This window comes from Leopardus geoffroyi, chromosome X (genome assembly GCF_018350155.1).
Source record: "Leopardus geoffroyi isolate Oge1 chromosome X, O.geoffroyi_Oge1_pat1.0, whole genome shotgun sequence".
NCBI classification, from domain to species: domain Eukaryota; kingdom Metazoa; phylum Chordata; class Mammalia; order Carnivora; family Felidae; genus Leopardus; species Leopardus geoffroyi.
Genome location: NC_059343.1, coordinates 16,723,100 through 16,741,985, shown reverse-complemented (window position 1 = coordinate 16,741,985; position 18,886 = coordinate 16,723,100). Strand labels below are relative to the sequence as shown.

The 18,886-nt window shown below is 38.8% G+C and overlaps 1 long non-coding RNA gene across 1 annotated transcript in view; it reads left to right on the top strand.

Annotated features, from left to right (window-relative positions):
- Positions 1-18,886, top strand: part of LOC123594217 — a 583,276-nt gene that overhangs the window by 335,500 nt on the left and 228,890 nt on the right. Inside the window, exon 3 of the long non-coding RNA XR_006710712.1 lies at positions 10,725-10,779. This is a non-coding gene — a long non-coding RNA (uncharacterized LOC123594217). The remainder of the gene's footprint in view (positions 1-10,724; positions 10,780-18,886) is intronic.

Below are 18,886 nucleotides of genomic sequence, written 5' to 3'. Positions count from 1 at the left end.
GAGATACAGGGCATTCACTGGTCCAGAGCAATCCTGAAACCCCTAGGACCGTGGGGGTAGCTTGCTTTGGAAATCCTCAGGGCAGGGAATGGGTGTCAATCTCCTCTAAATCTTAAAGGTAGCTGGAAACCCCATCTAATCTGGTGGTTATTTTGGGAACCATTTCTGTGGCACCTGATTTCATAATCAAGGAAACTAGATCACGAAGCTATCTAAATGATTCCGAAGCTGCTACATGCTTGAATACTCTATTAGGAGGATGTGGGTGAGTTTGAGAAGAGACAAGGCCTGAGGAGAAAGAAGAGAGGGGGCTGTAGAAAAGAGGCCTGGCAGGAAATGAAAACAGTGACAGCATGAAAGGGAACTTGGGGCTGGTTTCCTTCTGATATCATGGGGTAGGGAGGTGAAGGCAAACATGACACCAGTAGACTTTGGACTGTTCCATACAGGCCTCTGTGTAAACTGCACTAGCTATCTTGTTGCTTCCAATTCCTTACCCTGATAATTTTAGGAAACTTGTGTCCCCACACTGCACCTCAGTGCAGTTTCACCTACTATGAAACCCACAAAACCAGAAGTTCATTACTAACTGCTGAATATTCAGAGCCCTAAACTGTCTGAAATGGTGAATTTGTCATGTTCTCACTTTATTCATACCATGCTTTATAAGTATTCAATAACTCTTCATCGGAACACACAACTGTCCCATTCATTAGCATTTGGAATTGCAGAGGTGACAACAGGCTATCCTGAAAGATAGCTTTCAAAATTATACCTCCTTAAATATATGGTTGTGACTAAAAACAAAATCCAAAGGTATACATTAGGGCACAAGTCTGATAGGCTTTGGAAGTTTCACAAAGAGTCAAGAATCAAAGTCTCTCCTACTTTACCTAAAATGAATAAATTAATGTGAGTTTACAAGTGTTTCAAAATCAGCTGGTTTCCTTTTTCTGAATGGAGGAACAGTTACCTTTAGTCAACATTGTGGCCTTGGCCTAACAACTGTCAAGTTTGCACTTCTGGGTGTGGAAGAATGGGAAGGAAATGAGAAGGCAGAGTGTCATTTAACTGCATGCACTTGCAGATTACCTCTAACTACACTTTCAGGGTTCCTCTGCCTTCTTTAATGGTTTCCAGCACTTTCCAGACTCCTAGAAGTTCGTTCAAGATTTTGGCACTCTACAAATTTATCCCAGTTCCCAGCAAAGGAAGTCTAACTTTAACTGAATTTTTGATGAAGCTAATTCTGCCTTCAATGAGTGTGTGTGTGTGTGTGTGTGTGTGTGTGTGTGTGTGTTTTCAAGAAAGAGAAAAAGAATGGTAAATTGTGAGAGAAGCTCCATGGTCCCAAAAGTAATGTCAGTTAAAACCAAGAAATCAATGCAGAATTCTAGAATCACTCAAGACACCATTCTTTTTTCCTTCTGCTGCTCCTACAGGTTGAGTACAAAAGCAGGCAGAGTTAGCTCTGCATTCCAAGTGGAGAAATATTATACTAGAGAATCACATTAGCATCTCAAATTGGAATCAGTCAAAAGAATTACAGATGTCAGAAAAATCTGTGTTTGTCTGCATTTTTTTTTCAGCATAAATATTTAGTAACCCAGGGTCTGGAAAGATTTTTCTACATGTAAAAAGAACCAATCCTTTTATTTCCAGAGCAAAATCTGGGAGGAAAAAAAGGAAATAATGATTTTTTTTTTTAATTCCTACCTACAGGTCCCCACAGTTTAACAAGTAAAACTTCACGTGCATTGTTTAGGGTATAAAATTTTTCCACCAAGGGCTGTTTTTACTTGAAGGTGGAGGATGAGTGCTTGGTCTCAGTTTAATGTAAATTTTCTCTCCAGCTATAGCTAACTTGTGGAGACTTTGTCCTCTGGCTGAGCTGACATGCTGACTCATTTCACCAACAGTGTCTTTAGCCAGCACCATTTCCCAATGTGACTTAATCCCCAAATAGGCTTCCCCTTTTCTCTCTCTGTCTTTCCTTCTCTCCAAGCCCTGGAGAACCAGACAGAATTCATCCATGGCACAGTAAGTTAACGAGGTAGTCAACCAAAGTTCAAAGCAGGTTCTCTCGCCCCCAGCTGGCAGTCGGCCACTCCATTCTGCCAGCGCTCAAAGTTGGCTTCTCAGAAAATCTATTCCAAAGTTGGCACTTTACCTCAGGAGAATTTAGTCAAAGCATTTGGCACATCAGATCATCTAAAACACAAGGTTAAGAGCTCAAAATAGCCACCCTATTCCAAGGCTGTCTTAAATTAACAAAATTATTAAAAGAGTCTGCTACAATTGGACATGAAAACCATACCCTTCCATAAGGTAGATAGGCAAGACTGCTGTTCCTCGTGATAAATGAACGAATATTTAATGATCATGCACACTGTTCTCCCACTGCAGGAATACAAAGAAAAACAAGACACAGTCATCCCCATCAAAGAGCTTAAAATTTAATTAGGGAAACAAGGCATAAACACATAAAATCAAAACCATTTACAAAAGTAGAATATAAGGCTTAGATTTTGGCAGTATTAATTACTCCATATGCTCAATGCCCACTTGGCAGAATGTGAAAAGTTACCTGTGTCCCCTCTTTAAAACATTTGTTGAAGGCTCATAAATGTACAGAAAAATGCACATACTGCTCCAAGAATTTTCATAAACTGAACATACACAGGAAACCAATACCCAGGTCAAAGACAAGAACATTACCAGCATTCTGGAAGCTCCTGCTTTTGTTCCTTTTCAGTCACTAGTCTCCTTGGAGGGTAACCTTTACCCTGACTCATAGCACCATAGATTCATTCACTTGTTTTTATACTTTATGTAAATGGAATCATGAAGTATGTATTCTGTTGTGTCTGGCTTCTTTTGTTCAACATTATGTTCTTTTTTAAAATTAATTTTATTTTTTTGGGGCGCCTGGGTGGCGCAGTTGGTTAAGCATCCGACTTCAGCCAGGTCACGATCTCGCGGTCCGTGAGTTCGAGCCCCGCGTCAGGCTCTGGGCTGATGGCTCAGAGCCTGGAGCCTGTTTCCAATTCTGTGTCTCCCTCTCTCTCTGCCCCTCCCCCGTTCATGCTCTCTCTCTGTCCCAAAAATAAATAAACGTTGAAAAAAATAAAATTAAATTAAATTAAATTAATTTTATTTTTTTAATTAATATCCAAATTAGCATATAGTGCAACAACAATTTCAGGAGTAGATTCCTTAATGCCCCCTACCCATTTAGCCCATCTCCCCTCCCACAACCCCTCCAGGAACCCTGTTTGTTCTCCATATTTAAGAGTCTCTTATGTTTTGTCCCCCTCCCTGTTTATATATTATTTTTGACTCTCTTCCCTTATGACCATCTATTCTGTGTCTTAAAGTCCTCATATGAGTGAAGTCATACAATATTTAACTTTCTCTGACTGACTAATTTCGCTTAGCATAATACCCTCTAGTACTATCCACGTAGTTGCAAATGGCAAAATTTCATTCTTTTTTATTGCTGAGTAATACTTCATTGTGTATATATATCACATCTTCTTTATCCATTCATCCATTGATGGACATTTGGGCTCTTTCCATACTTTGGCTATTGTTGATAGTGCTGCTATAAACATGGGGGTTCATGTGTCCCTTCAAAACAGCATATCTGTATCCCTTGGATACAGACCTACTAGTGCGATTGCTGGGTCGTAGAGTAGTCCTATTTTTAATTTTTTGAGAAATCTCCATACTGTTTTCCAGAGTGGCTGCACCAGCTTGCATTCCCAGCAGCAGTACAAAAGAGATCCTCTTTCTATGCATCCTCGCCAATAACTGTTGTTGCCTGAGTTGTTAATGTTTGCCATTCTGACATGTGTAAGGTGGTATCTCATTGTGGTTTTGATTTGTATTGCCCTGATGATGAGTGATTTTGAGCATTTTTTCCTGTGTCTGTTGGCCATCTGGATGTCTTCTTTGGAGAAGTGTCTATTCATGTCTTTTGCCCATTTCTTCACTGGATTATGTGTTTTTTGGGTGTTGAGTTTAAAAGTTCTTTATAGATTTTGGATACTAACCCTTTATCTGATATGTCATTTGCAAATATCTTCTCCCATTCTGTCAGTTGCCTTTTAGTTTTGCTGATTATTTCCTTCACTGTACAGAAACTTTTTATTTTGATGAAGTCTCAATAGTTCATGTTTCTTTTCGTTTCCCTTGCCTCTGGAGACATGTTGAGTAAGAAGTTGCGATGGCCAAGATCAAAGAGGTTTTTGCCTGCTTCCTCCTCAAGGATTTTGATGGCTTCCTGTCTTACATTGAGGTCTTTCATCCATTTTGAGTTTATTTTTGTGTATGGTGTAAGAAAGTGGTCCAGGTTCATTCTTCTGCATGTCGCTGTCCAGTTTTCCCAGCACCACTTGCTGAAGAGACTGTCTTTATTCCATTGGATATTCTTTCCTGCTATGTCAAAGATTAGTTGCCCATACGTTTGTGGGTCCATTTCTGAGTTTTCTATTCTGTTCCATTGATCTGAGTGTCTGTTTTTGTACCAGTACCATACTGACTTACCTTCAAGTCCAGGATTGTGATGCCTCCTGCTTTGGTTTTCTTTTTCAAGATTGCTTTGGCTACTTGGGGTCTTTTCCAGTTCCATACAAATTTTAGGAGTTTTTGTTCTAGCTCTGTGAAGAATGCTGGTGTTACTTTGATAGGGATTACATTTAATGGGTAGATTGCTTTGGGTAGTACTGACATTTTAACAATATTTGTTCTTCCTATCCAGGAGCATGGAATCTTTTTCCATTTCTTTGTGTCTTCTTCAATTTCTTTCATAAGCATTCTATAGTTTTCAGTATATAGGTTTTTCACGTCTTTGGTTAGATTTATTCCTAGATATTTTATGGGTTTTGGTGCAATTGTAAATGGGATCGATTCCTTGATTTCTTTTTCTGTTGCTTCATTGGTGGTGTATAAGAATGCAACCAATTTCTGTGCATTGATTTTATAGCCTGCAACTTTGCTGAATTCATGAATCAGTTCTAGCAGCTTTTTGGTGGAATCTTTTGGGTTTGCCATATAGAGTATCATGTCACCTGAGAAGAGTGAAAGTTTGATGTCCTGCTGCCTGATTTGGATGTCATTTATTTCTTTGTATTGTCTGATTGCAGAGGCTAAGACTTCCAATACTGTCTTGAATAACAGTAGTGAGAGTGGACATCCCTGTCTTGTTCCTGACCTTAGGGGGAAAGCTCTCAGTTTTTCCCCATTGAGGATGTTATTAACACTGGTTCGTTCATATATGGCTTTTATGATCTCGAGGTATACTCCTTCTATCCCTACTTTCTTGAGGGTTTTTATCAAGAAAGGATGCTGTATTTTGTCAAATGCTTTCTCTGCATCTATTGAGAGGATGATGTGGTTCTGGTCCTTTTTTTATTGATGCGATGAATCACACTGATTATTTTGCGGATATTGAACCAGCCCTGCATCCCAGGTATAAATCCCACTTGGTCGTGGTGAATAATTTTTTTAATGTGTTATTGGATCCGGTTGGCTAATATCTTGTTGAGGATTTTTGCATCCATGCTCATCAGGGAAATTGGTCTATAGTTCTCCTTTTTAGTGGAGTCTCTGTCTGGTTTGAGAATCAAGGTAATGTTGGCTTCATAGAAAGAGTTTGGAAGTTTTCCATCCATTTCTATTTTTTTGGGACACCTTCAAGAGAATAGGTGTTAAGTCTTCCTTAAATGTTTGGTAGAATTCCCCTGGAAAGCCATCTGGCCCTGGACGCTTGTTTTTTGGAAGATTTTTTATTATGAATTTGATTTCTTTACTGGTTACGGGTCTGTTCAAATTTTCTATTTCTTCCTGTTTCAGTTTTGGTAGTATATAAGTTTCTAGGAATTTGTCCATTTCTTCCAGATTGCCCATTTTATTGGCATATAATTGCTCATAATATTCTCTTATTATTGTTTATATTTCTGCTGTGTTGGTTGTGATCTCTCCTCTTTCATTCTTGATTTTATTTATTTGGGTCCTTTCCTTTTTCTTTTCAATCAAAGTGGCTAGTGGTTTATCAATTTTGTTAATTCTCTCAAAGAACCAGCTTCTTGTTTCATTGATCTGTTCTACTATTTTTTTGGTTTTGATATCATTAATTTATGCTCTAATATTTATTATTTCCTGTCTTCTGTTGGCTTGGGGTTTTGCTGTTCTTTTTCCAGCTCTTTAAGGCATAAGGTTAGGTTGAGTATCTGAGATCGTTTTCTTCCTTCTTTAGGAAGGCCTGGATTGCTATATACTTTCCTCTTAGGACCGCCTTTCCTGCATCCCAGAGGTTTGGGGTTGAGGTGTTCTCATTTTCATTGCTTCCATGAACGTTTTGATTTCCTCTTTAACTTCTTGGTTAGCCCCTTCATTCTTTAGTAGGATGTTCTTTAGTCTCCAAGTATTTGTTACCTTTCCAAATTTTTTCTTGTGGTTGATTTCGAGTTTCATAGCAATGTGGTCTGAAAATATGCACGGTATGATCTTGATCTTTTTGTACTTGTTGAGGGCTGATTTGTGTCCCAGTATGTGGTCTATTCTGGAGAACGTTCCATGTGCACTGGAGAAGAATGTATATTCTGCTGCTTTAGGATGAAATGTTCTGAATATATCTGTTAAGTCCATCTGGCCCAGTGTCATTCAAAGCCATTTTTCCTTGTTGGTTTTTTGATTAGATGATCTGTCCACTGCTGTGAGTGGGGTGTTGAAGTCCCCTACTATTATGGTATTACCATCAATGAGTTCTTTATGTTTTTGATTAATTGATTTATATATTTGGGTGCTCTCACATTTGGTGCATAAATGTTTACAATTGTAAGGTCTTCTTGGTGGATAGACCCCTCATTTATGATATAATGCCCTTCTTCATCTCTTGATACAGTCTTCATTTTAACGTCTAGATTGTCTGATATAAGTATGGCTACTCCGACTTTCTTTTGTTGACCATTTGCATGACAGATGGTTCTCCATCCCCTTACTTTCAATCTGAAGGTGTCTTTAGGTCTAAGGTGGGTCTTTTCTAAACAGCATATAGGTGGATCTTGTTTTCTTACCCATTCTGTTACCCAATATCTTTTGATTGGAGCATTGAGTCCATTGACATTTAGAGTGAGTACTGAGAGCTATGAATTTATTGCCATTATGTTGCTTGTAGAGTTGCAGTTTCTGGTGGTGTTCTCTGGTTCTTTCTAGTCTTTGTTGCTTTAGTCTTTATTTATTTGTTTGTTTGTTTGTTTTTTCACCTTTTCTCCCCTCAGAAAGTCCCCCTTAAAATTTTTTGCAGGTCTGTTTTAGTGGTCACAAACTCCTTTAATTTTTGTTTGTCTGGGAAACTTTTTATCTCTCCTTCTATTTTGAATGACAGCCTTGCTGGATAAAGAAATTCTTGGCTGCATATTTTTCTGATTCAGCACATTGACTATATCCTGCCATTCCTTTCTGGCCTGCCAAGTGGATAGGTCTGCTGCAAACCTGATCTGTTTTCCCTTGTAGGTTAAGGACTTTTTTCCCTTGCCGCTTTCATGACTCTCTCCTTGCCTGAGTATTTTGCGAATTTGACTATGATATGCCTTGTTGATGGTCAGTTTTTGTTGAATCTTATGGGAGTCCTCAGTGCCTCCCAGATTTTGATGTCTGTGTGTTTCCCCAGGTTAGGATAGTTTTATGCTATGATTTTCTCACAAAACCCTTCTACCCCTATTCCTCTCTCTTCCTCTTCTGGGACCCCTATTATTCTGATGTTGTTCCTTTTTAATGAGTCACTGATTTCTCTAATTCTTAAATCATGCTCTTTTACCTTCATCTCCCTCTTTTTTTCTGCTTCATTATTCTCCATAAGTTTATCCTCTATATCGTTGATTCTCCATTCTGCCTCATCCATCCTTGCCACCGTAGCATCCATTGGAGATCACAGCTCAGTTATAGCACTTTTATTTCATCCTGACTAGCTTTTACTTCTTTTATTTCTGAAGAAAGGGATTCTAATCTCTTTTCGACTTCAGCTAGTATTCTTATTATCATGATTCTAAATTCTGGTTCAGACATCTTGCTTGTATCTGTGTTGGTTAAGTCCCTGGCTGTTCTTTCTTAGTGCTCTTTCTTTTGGGGTGAATTCCTTTATTTCATCATTTTGAAAGGAGAAAAGGAATTAATGAGGTAAAAAAATAAAAATTACAAAATTAAAAACAAACACACACAAAATAAATCGAATAAATGATGGTAGATACTAGGTATGTTTTGGTCTGGGTGTTGAAAGTAGATTGATAGATAAGGGAAAAAAGGGGAAAGAAGAAAAAAAGGAAATCATTTGAAAATTTGAAAAGATTAATACAATGAAGTAGACTAAAATGAAATGATGGAAGTAAAATAGAATTTGAAAAAAATTTACACAAAAGTATAAATTATAGTAGAAAAAAAGAAAATATTTTTAATAAAAATTGAAAATAAAAATGAATTTTTTTTCTCTTTTTGTATTCAAGAAAAAGAAAAGAAATGAAAAAAGAAAAAAGAAAAAAAGAAAATAAATTGAATAAATGGATGAGTGAACAGACTGAAATACAGCTGAAATTACTTCATTTTACCCTAGAAGTCAAACTATGAAGCTCTTTATAGTCCATAAACTAAGCAGGCAGAGAGACTTGTGTTCCTGAAGTGTGAGGTTGGCCCAGTTGGGTGGGGCTTAGTGTAACAGCTCCATTCTCTACTAGATAGTGCTGCTAGCTTACTGGGGTGGATTGTTGTGGCGCTTGTAGGTGCCTACGAACATACGTGGGAGCAGTGAAAATGGTGTCATCCAGCTACCCAGTCTCTAATATCAGAACTCTGTTCTCCCAGATCAGCAGTCATGCACCATCCTTTGTCTTCACCTTCCATCCGCTCTCTGCTTTTACACAGTCCGTGACCAAGCCCCAGGCAGCACCTCCCTCCTGAGTCTTGTCTCAGATGCAGCTGTTTTTCCAGACTCTTTCCTTCTGAGGGACTGTGGCTTTGACCGGTTCTGCCCCTCTGCAGGAGGGTCTCACTGAGCAATGGCCATGTGCCAGCCACACCCAGGAATGTTTGCGGGACCATGCTGATGCTGATGCCCAGATACTGTGGCCAGGTGCCGTCCCGCCCCAGGAAAAATTCACGAGACAGTGTAGCAGCAGCATTTCAGGGATTATAGAAAATCACAGCACACATCTGGCACCAGGCTTCACCCTTAACGACCTTGTTCCAGCACCAGCGAATGTGGTTGTTCTCCTGGGTCCTCTGGGCCTTGCCTTTGTGGGACCCACACAGCCTCTACCAGGTGTCCTCCCAGCAGGGGAACCGCCTCTCCCCGTGTGGCCTGAAGACCCCTGGACCCCACTCTGCTCCTGGGGATTTGTCCTTCCCACCAGAGCACTGCTAGGTATTGAACTGCAGAGTTTCAGCCTCTGTGCTCCCTCCATTTATAGTCTTAAAGGAATTTAAACTCTCTCCTTTCTCACTTTTTAGTTCAGTCCCTGCGGCTGTTTCCATTTTTCCACTTTCTCTCCAGCTGCTTTTGGGGGGGTGCTTTTCCAGTATTCTCCCCCCCATCTCGGTCCTCTCTCCACACACAAAAGCGGCTCCTTGCCCTCCACAGCTTCTCTCTCCCCCAGTTCACCTCTCTGTGCTGCGTACCTGCTTTTAATTCTGTGGTTCAGGTTGTGCAGATTGTTGTGTTAATCCCCAGATCAGTTTTCTAGGTGTTCAGGATGGTTTAGTGTTGGTCCAGCTGTATTTCATGGATGCAAGACACACAGAAAACCTCCATGCTGTTCTGCCATCTTAGCTCCTCCTCAACATTATGTTCATTACAGATACTGTTGTGCAGCGTCGTAGTTCATTCATATCACTATGTAGTATTCTGTTGTATGAATATTACAAAATGCATTTATCCGCTTCCCAATTCATGGGCATCTGGGTATAATGAGTGGTATTGTCATGAACATTCATGTTCATGACTTTGGTGAATACATGTATACATTTCTGTTAGTAATATACCCATGGGTGGGATTGCTAGCTTATAAAATAGGCATGTGCTCAGCTTTAGCAGATACTACCAGACAAGTTTAAAAGGTGGTTGTACCATCTGACCCTCCCACCAGCAGCATATGAGTGTTCTAGCCACCCCCCATTTTTGCCAGCTTTCACTATTTTGCACAGGACAACCTTTGACAATACACTGATAAAGGAAAGCGTGGCTTGAACAGAGGCTAAAAGGGATTTGAGACACAGCCTCCAGGTGGCTGAGAAATCTCTTCCTTTAAAGACAGCACCCTAGAACTGTGGGGGCTCGAGTCTGACTCCAGAACCACAATTCCCTCTCCTTATCCCCAATGCCCCATCTTGCATGAAGTCATCAGCCACATGCACATCTGCAATCTTCTCCATTGCAAAAGAAGTTACTTTAGTTCTCCTAAAGCAAATAAACAAATAAGCCAACAAATAAACATATATCTCCTTTAACACAGAGACAGGTAGCAGAAGCACAAATTCTTCCTGGGTAAGGCGAATTGTATCAAGGAAAGACAGAATTTATCTATCAATATATCTACCAATCTATCTAACACATAAGTTCTCACAATGTACCAGGCCTAAGCCCTTTACAAATATTAATTCATTCAACTCTTACAATGGCATATGACATAAACATTATTATTATTATTATTATTATTATTATTATTTTACAGGTGAGGAAACTGAGGCATAAAGAAGTTGAGTAACATACCCAACCTCATGGATCTGGTAAGTGGCAAAGCAGAGAATCCAATCTGAGCAAGCCTGGCTCTATAGTCAATGCTCTTAACTTCATACTATGCTGTCTTCGTTTTTCTGGGAAACTCAGGCCTTGAATAACTGCTCATCTCAACTAGTCTAATGTGTTCCTTTTTATTTTCCCCTTAACATACCAAGAATTTGCTTACTTCATATGCCCAAGTGTAAAGCAACCCCTTAGTTTTCCAAAGAGAAAATTCTGCCCCCCACAAATTGGAGCCTATCTGAGTAATAAACTTGTAGCACCATAGATTGAGTAATCAGATGTCTACTTATAATACCGTACTTTTATAATTTCACACACACATATAATATCACAAATTAAATAAAGTAATATATTGTTAAAATAGTGCTTTTTTTTCCCAAGCTCATGGGTCAGGAAATTATTTATCTTGGACAGGCTTATATAGCTAAGCCTCAGTGTCCTCATTGTCACTCTGGTTATTTTTTACACCATCAACTTCAATTCATTCTGGGCAATTGACATACAGCATCTTTTAGTTTCATATATTACAAGGTTGTTGGAAATTTATCCCAAATTAAAGCACCCGTTTGTATACTTTTTAAAAATTATATTGATCCTATGGGTCTTATCATCGATAGAGCATCTTAATATATTGCTCTACACAGTGATGACTAAAAGATTTATTTACTACTGTCTCAGATGATTGCAATGGAGTCATGACCACAGTTATAATTGCTAAATCTGTGTTATATATCTTTACTTTCATTTTATTCAATCTGTAAAGAGACCTGTATAAATTTCCCAAATTAATATTGATTTGGATTGTTTTAATGGTCCTCTTCAAATAGCACTTTATCATTCAAACTGAACTATTCAGACTTTATAAAGACTCAAATAGAAGATGGCAATTTGTACTTTCCTAAGGAACAGTTCTGAAGGAAGGGAGGGAACTTTACCTGTGAATTGGCTCTCACTGGCCAAATCATGGCTAAAGCATGGAGCCTGCTTAAGATTCTCTCTCTCTTTCTCTCTCTCTCTCTCTCTCTCTGATAAACTTTTTAAAAAATGTATCCCAGACTAAATGCAGATGATGGGGGACAGTTTTCCACAACAGAAGTACCCAGTGTTCATTGTTAATTCTTTACCCAGTTAGATACAACCAGATTTCCAAAGCCCAGACAACTGTGAGCATACCACCAACTTGTAGGTTTCTCCTGAGCAGCGAGCCCCAGGCTGGGCAAAGGATAAGCTTGGAAAATTCATATCCAAAGGGCAAGGTACGTGTGCCTAATGGCTAGGCACCATACATAGCTTCTGGAGGCTTCTGTTCAAAGAGTCAGGGTCCCTACTGAATTAGCATTTGAAAAACTTGCAAATAATATAAAGCAGGAAAATGAGAGCAATTGTGACCTTCTAAGTCTGCTGGGTTGTCCTCATCAGAACTCCTAAGTTATAGAAAGGAAAGTATAAGATGTATACAGTGTTATAGTAAAGAGCAAAAGTTTTGGAGTTAGAAACCTGGCTCTGCCACTAGCAGTATGGCCCTGCACACAACACTTTTCTTCTCCAAGTGTGTAAGCTGAAAACAATAACTGTAATAATATCTAATTTAAAGAGTTTTGTGAAGAATGAACTAGGCTATACCCGTAGAATACTTAGTGCATTGTAGCATGTAGGAAATCACTTAATAAATGATCGTCATTACAATTATCATCATTTCATTCTACTTAGTCAACATTTTCAGCCCAAGATTAAGTGGATGGAGTGTCCCTTCTCACTGTATTTAAAGCATCTAATGGACTCCCAGGAAAATGGAGCAAGAGAAAAGGTCTGGGTAATGGGAAGGCAGAACATCCCGTCTTTTCCCCATACTCCCAGTTTCTGAGTTTGTTTTGCCATACAGTAACACTGCTCTCAGCCCACTCAATGCCAAAATTCACATCACCATCTGAAGTAACATCTTCAAGATGAAAGGAAAAACAGATAAAAGGATGCCAGTGATGTCTCAATTCAAGCCATGGGAAACGTAGCTAAATTTGTCATCCTTCCCTTCCCATGTGAACAAAAGTGCCTTCTACCTGCCACATAGTAGCTCTATAACTAGTACACTGATTGGAGAAAAGGTCTAAATTTAATACTTAATCATCTTGAATGATGCTAGACCTATTTTTTTGCCAACTTTTAAAAACTTTTTATTATGGAAATATTTAAACAAACAGAAGTTAAAAAGTACCCCCATGTACCCATAACCCAGTTTAAAAAGTTATCAACTCATGTGTTTTTTATATACCCTTCTCTACTTCCCCCCTCCTTTTAGATTATTTTAAAACAAATCCTAGACATCATATCATTTCATCCTTAAGTATTTCAGCAGGTGACTCTAAGCAAGGACTCTTTTTCTAAAATATAACTATAATGTCATTATTCCCACTAAGAAATTAATAATTATTCTTTAATATGATGAAATATCCAATAAGTATTCAAATTCCCCCTGATCCCATGTTTTTTACAATTTTTCTTAGTGTCGAAATAAGGTCCATACTTTGCAATTAGTCGTGTCAAAAGTTAAAAAATAACAAAAGTAAAAGCAGTAAATCACTGAAGTAGTAATTAGTAAAAGTTTATTGTGCACACACCAAAAAGACAGTTTGTAAACTGGGAGCACTCAAACCAGACCACAGAATGAGGCTCAGGGGTATATTGTTTTAAAGCAGCTTATATAGTGAGAAAGCAGACTATTTATTATTTGCAGTGATTGGTTATGATTTTAGAATTTTCTTAAATGACAGGGAACTGGTCGGTGGTTACCTCATATCAAGTTGGGAAATAGTTTAACTTTTGGTTATGGTTTCCAAAGGCATAAGCGAGAAATGACCTGGGTCAAGTTCACCTTGCAAAGTAAGCTAAAGTAAGCTTTGTTTGTATGAATAAACTGGTTTTGTCTTTCCAGGGAATTTTGAAGGCTGGCCTCCATTTCTTTTTAACAATAGATATGTCTTTTAAGTCTCAGTCTCTAGCTTCTAATTCTTTCTCTTTTCCTCTTTCTCCTTCTCTCTCCCTCTTTCACACAGATCCACACACACAGACACCCTACCCTCCCATACACACACACACACACAAACACACACATTTTTCAATACACTTTTGTTGTTGAAAAATGCATGTTACTTGTCAGAGTTTTGATAGTCTCGATTTTTCTATTTGCATCCTTATTACCGGTATGGTTTAGTGTGTTTCTCTGTCCCCTATTAACTGGTAGTTAAATCTAGAGGCTTAATACGATTCTGGTTTGATATTTTGACAAGGAAACTGCATAGATGGTATTTCATACTTTCATTAGGAGGCATATACCTGTTGCTGCTCTTTTTGCTATGCTAGCCATTGATGATCATTGTCCAGGTGCAATTTTTTAAAACAATATTTTACTATGGTTTATCCAAATACTTTTTAGAAATTATATATGACTTGATTAGGAGCTAGGCATCTATGACAGGGATCTATCCATTTTAGGAAAGAGACTATACCTCATTTTTCTTTTTACCCCCGGTACTGAGAGCATGGTGACATCACAGGCACTCTAAAACTGTTGTTCAAATTAATTGGAAAACCAATATTTCCTCTAGAATGTAATTTATCTGAAGAAATGCATGCTTTTCTACTCTCATCAATAGCTTTTATAGAGTCAAGGACTTTACCACTACCCCAACACCTGACCTGCCTGTTCTTTTTAATTTAGTCATTAAATTCTCCTCACATTTATAAAAGAAGAAATTGCTATGCCTGCAACTGAGTGGCTGCAAAGGCTAACATTAGTTTTAATTCTTCCATCACATCTGCTTAAATTTCCTCATTAAGACTTCAGGTACAATTTTCCCAATAGTATTACCTGGGCTGTGTATGCAAATTATATCCCTGCTTACACAGTTGAGCATTTAAGGCATGATTATATTTTCTTCCCGTCTGTGATAAGGAACAAAAGGAATGTATAATGTATACATTATACATACAATGTATGTATAAGACACCTTTGGAAGCTCTTGTTCTACTTTTTAAATAATTCATTGTAACAGTACCTAGCAGGACTTATGCCCTGGGAGTTCTTGATCCTATTTTGCCACACCCCAGCCTCTCTTTTGATGTTGAAAGATTTAGACAAAAGGACCAAATCAGCACTTAGCAGAGGTCAACAGAGAAGCTGGTTCTACACATAGAAACGATCCTGGTTTGTTTCTAGCTTGGGTTCAGCTATGACCCTTCACTGTCAAAGCCCTCTGATAGATTGTTTAGCTCTACCCTCTCCCCTTCTCCCATATCATTCCCTCTTTAGCCTCCTGCAGTCTAATTTCTACACCAACCGCTACCCACCATCTCTTATTGGTAACTGACATGTCACATCGAGTAGGCTTTCCCCAGTTGGTTCTCATCTCACATGATGGTTTTGCAGTTTTCATCCTATTCAGCAGCTCCTTCCTTTTGAAACGCCTCTTGTCTACTTTTCAGTCTATACATTGCAATTCTCCTTTGACCTCTCAGAGTGCTTCTCGCTCTCATTTGCAGCCTTTTAAATGTTGGGTTTTCCTATTGATTTTTCCCAGCACCTTTTCCTCTCTCACTCACTCTCTTTCCCAACAATTTCATTGCCATGTCTGGGGATAAGGCTACCAAATCCACATCACTTCCTCTGTCCTTGTCTTGGAGTCCAGACTCACATCACTGGTTGCACACTAGGATAGCTGCAGATAAATACCTCTTTTACCCCCACTTCTTGCTTTCCATTTCTGCCATCCATAATCTATGGACATCTCAGGGCCCCCCGTGATAACACTTACCCTCTCTTCTTCCCATTCCTCACATCCCATTGTTCATCAGGTTCTCTCAAATTAATACTCCAGAGGTCTCTCAAAGTCATCCCTTCTGCCCTTTTGGCTCTACTCTTTGCCTAGTTTATATTCTGATCTCCTCATGCCTAAGCTATCACAGTAGCCTCCTAATCTTGTGCCAGTTTCTTCCTCTCTGAAGCTGTCATTCACATTGATGCCACTGTTATTAATATCTTCCCAAGACACAGTAGGTAATGTGACTGTCCTCCTGAAAGACTTCCAATGGCTTCAATTTCTGTAGGCTGTGAAGACAACAGCATCCACAGCCCTTCATGACATGGACCCAATTTGTCTTTCTAGCCACATAAGTCAAAGTAAAGAGTTTCTGGGGATTCTAGTAGTAGAAGAAATATGAAGAAAGATAGAACGTCTGTGAGAGGAAAGTAAGTAGAAAGTCATGCTCAAGTAGGAAAGCAACATAAGCAAAAGCACTGAAGTTGAAAGTACTATTTTATTAAAGGGAATATAAAGAAGAGATAAGCAAGGAGGGATGGTAGTGTCATGTAGGGAGAGATACAGTTCAATCAATAGGATGGAGAAAAATCATTAGTAAGAGTCTTAAAATCAAACATGAATTTAAGAACAATGCTATGTTACTTTCCATGTATATTACCTATTCCGGCATACAGCTTCTCCAAACCTAATATTCTACAGCAGACCCAACAAAATACTCCCAAGTTGCTTAAGTGTTCTTATTTCTATTTTAGGCATTCAATCCCAATTGTTAACAACTCCCTTAAATATAAGACTTCCTTTCAGAGCTACTTGGAAATGTGTTACCTAAAATGCTACATATTTCCCCTCTTCTTCCGCAGCATTTCTCCAGCTTCTAAAAATAACAACTCAGATGCTGCTTTGTTCACTGTTCTAGCTCCCATTTACACACCTATCATGTTCAGAGACCACCTGGGACATATCACTTTAATTGGCATTGTGTGTGTGTCTGTGTGTGTGCATGTGTGTGTGTCTCCATTTCTTCCCGCTCAAATAGCAATTTTTTAAAAATTAAGCTTAATGCTCCTGAGGAAATTATATTCTACCATGGGAATGAAAAGGCTACAAGTCATTCTTTCCCTCTGATTTCCATGGAAGCTTTAGGAGACAACTTCGGCAGTCAACATAAGAGCTCTCATATGTGAATTAGGAGAGGAAGTAAGGACAATAATAGGCAGTGATTGACAATATTTATTTGAAAGCTAAGACTTACTATGTGACAGACACTGTGCCAGGCTCTTCACCTGCATATTCATATTCAATTGTCACATCACTCCAATAACTAGGTATTCTTACCATCCTCATTTTTCTTTTTTTTTAATATGAAATTTATTGTCAGATTGGCTTCCATACAACACCTAGTGCTCGTCCCAACAGGTGCCCTCCTCAATACCCATCACCCACCCTCCCCTTCCTCCCACCCCCCATCAACCCTAAGTTTGTTCTCCGTTTTTAAGAGTCTCTTATGTTTTGGCTCCCTCTCTCTCTAACCTTTTTTTTTCCCTTCCCCTCCCCCATGGTCTTATGTTAAATCTCTCAGGATCCACATCAGAGTGAAAACATATGGTATCTGTCCTTCTCTGTATGACTTATTTCACTTAGCATACACTCTCCAGTTCCATCCACGTTGCTACACAAGGCCATATTTCATTCTTTCCCATTGCCACGTAGTACTCCATTGTGTATATAAAACACAATTTCTTGATCCATTCATCAGTTGATGGACATTTAGGCTCTTTCCATAATTTGCCTATTGTTGAGAGTGCTGCTATAAACATTGCGGTACAAGTGCCCCCATGCATCAGCACTCCTGTATCCATTGGGTAAATTCCTAGCAGTGCTATTGCTGGGTCATAAGGTAGATTTATTTTTAATTTTTTGAGGAACCTCCATACTGTTTTCCAGAGCGGCTGCACCAGTTTGCATTCCCACCAACAGTGCAAGAGGGTTCCCGTTTCTCCACATCCTCGCCAGTATCTATAGTCTCCTGATTTGTTCATTTTAGCCACTCTGACTGGCATGAGGTGACATCTCAGTGTGGTTTTGATTTGGATTTCCCTGATGAGGGGCGACGTTGAGCATCTTTTCATATACCTGTTGGCCATCTGGATGTCTTCTTTGGAGAAGTGTCTATTCATGTATTCTGCTCATTTCTTCACTGGGTTATTTGTTTTTCGGGTGTGGAGTTTGGTGAGTTCTTTATGGATTTTGGATACTAGCCCTTTGTTGATATGTCTTTTGCAAATATCTTTTCCCATTCCATTGGTTGCCTTTTAGTTTTGTTGATTGTTTCCTTTGCAGTGCAGAAGCTTTTTATCTTCATGAGGTCCCAATAGTTCATTTTTGCTTTTAATTCCCTTGCCTTTGGGGATGTGTCAAGTAAGAAATTGCTGCGGCTGAGGTCAGAGAGGTTTTTTTCCTGCTTTCTTCTCTAGGGTTTTGATGGTTTCCTGTCTCACATTCTGGTCCTTTATCCATTTTGAGTTTATTTTTGTGAATGGTGTAAGAAAGTGTTCTAGTTTCATCCTTCTGCATGTTGCTGTCCAGTTCTCCCAGCATCATTTGTTAAAGAGACTGTCTTTTTCCATTGGATATTCTTTCCTGCTTTGTCAAAGATGAGTTGGCCATACGTTTGTGGGTCTCATTCTGAGGTTTCTATTCTATTCCATTGGTCTATGTGTCTGCTTTTGTGCCAATACCATGCTGTCTTGATGATTACAACTTTGTAGTAGAGACTAAAGTCTGGGATTGTGATGCCTCCGGCTTTGGTCTTCTTCAAAATTACTTTGGCTATTTGGGGTCTTTTGTGGTTCCATACAAATTTTAAGATTGCTTGTTCTAGCTTCAAGAAGAATGCTGGTGCAATTTTGATTGGGATTGCATTGAATGTGTAGATAGCTTTGGGTAGTATTGACATTTTGACAATATTTATTCTTCCAATCCATGAGCATGGAATGTTTTTCCATTTCCTTATATCTTCTTCAATTTCCTTCATAAGCTTTCTATAGTTTTCAGCATACACATCTTGTACATCTTTGGTTAGGTTTACTCCTTGATACTTTACGCTTCTTGGTGAAATTGTGAATGAGATCGGTTTCTTTATTTGTCTTTCTCTTGCTTCATTATTAGTGTATAAGAATGCAACTGATTTCTGTACATTGATTTTGTATCCTGTAACTTTGCAGAATTCATGTATCAGTTCTAGCAGACTCTTGGTGGAGTCTATCGGGTTTTCCAT